Raw genomic sequence first — 1,739 nt, forward strand, 5'->3', positions numbered from 1 at the left:
TGGATACCTCTTATTTCCTTCTCTTGCCTTATTGCTATTGCTAAGATTTTCAATACAATATTGAATAGGAGAGATGATAGTGGACATCCTTGCCTAGTTCCTGTTCTCAAGGGGAATGTCTTTAATCTCTCTCCATTGAAAACAATGTTGGCTCTTGGGTTTGCACATATACTATTTACTATGTTGAAGTAATTCCCTTCTCATCCTATTTTGTTGATTGTTTTAATCAGGAAAAGTTGTTGGATTTTGTCAAAGGCCTTTTCTACATCAATTGATAGAATCGTGTGGTTCTTGTTCTTTGCTTTGTTAGCGTGATGAATTACATTTATTGATTTTCTTATGTTGAACCATCCTTGCATAACTGTTATGAATCCCACTTGATCATGGTGAATTATTTTTTTAATATATCATTGGAGTCTATTGGTCAGGATTTTATTTAGGATTTTTGTATCTGTGTTCATGAGAAATATTGGCTTATAGTTTTCTATTTTGGTGGTGTCTTTACCTTGCTTTGGTATCAAGGATATGTTTGCTTCATAGAATGGATCTGGGAGAATTCCATCTTTTTCTCTTTTTTGAAATAGTTTATGTAGGATTGGTGACAGTTCTTGTATATTTGATAAAATTCCCTTGTAAAGCCACCTGATCCAGGACTTTTTTTGGCTGGAAATTATTGTATTACCTTTTCAATTTCTTCTTTTGTAATGAGTCTATTCAGGTGTTCAATTTTGGTTGGTGTTAGTTTCGGTAAGTTGTGAATTTCTAAGTATTTGTCCTTTTCCTTAGGTTTTCATGTTTGTTTGAGTATAATTTTTCATACTATTCCAATGTTAGCCTTTTTATTTTAGTTGGTTCTGTTGGAACGTTGCCCATTTAATCTCTTATTTGGATTATTTGTGTCTTTTTCTTTGTTAGTTTTGCTAGTGCTTTTTTTTATTTTATTGACCTTTTCACAGAATCACCTCCTGATTTTGTTGATGGTTTCAATTGCTTTCTCTGTTTTCAATTTTATTTATTTCTGCTCTAATGCTTATAATTTCAGCTTTTTAAAGAAGGTGTCAGGTTTTCTTACTGTTCTTTTCCATTTGTTGGAGATGCTGGGTTAGAGAGTCAGTGGTCAGTTTTTCTTGCCTTTTGATATTTTTGCTTATTTCTATAAATTGATCTCTTATTATTGCTTTGGCTGTTTCCCAGAGGTTTTGGTAAGTGGTGTTTTCATGTCATTTGTTTCAAGAAACTTTCATTTCATTTTTCATTTCTTCTAGTACCCACTCATTTTCAAGCAAGGTGTTGCTCAGCTTCCAAATGTATGATGGGTTTTTTCTCCTTTATCTTCTTGTTATTAATTTCTAATTTTGTAGCACTGTGGTCTGAGAAAATGCTTTGTATTATTCTCATGTTTTTTAATTTATTGATGTTTGCCTTGTGACCTAGAATGTCATCTATTCTGGAGAATGTTCCATGCACATTGGAGAAGAAGGTATACTGTACTTTTTGGGGGTTGATTAACCAATAAATATCTATAAGGTCAAGTTCGTTTATTGTGTGGTTTAATTCTTCAGTATCTTTGTTGAGTTTCTTTCTGGTAGCTCTATCTTTTCTTGAGAGTGGGGTATTGAAGTCACCAAGTACTATAGTACTATTGTCTATTTCTTTTTGCAGTTTTGTTAATGTTTGTTTTATATATTTTACAGTTCTTTCATTTGGTGCATAGATATTTACTATTGTTTTGTCCTCTT

The sequence above is a fragment of the Elephantulus edwardii genome, unplaced genomic scaffold (genome assembly GCF_000299155.1).
Source record: "Elephantulus edwardii isolate Elephantulus edwardi_28Jun2011 unplaced genomic scaffold, EleEdw1.0 scaffold00249, whole genome shotgun sequence".
In the NCBI taxonomy this organism is placed as follows: domain Eukaryota; kingdom Metazoa; phylum Chordata; class Mammalia; order Macroscelidea; family Macroscelididae; genus Elephantulus; species Elephantulus edwardii.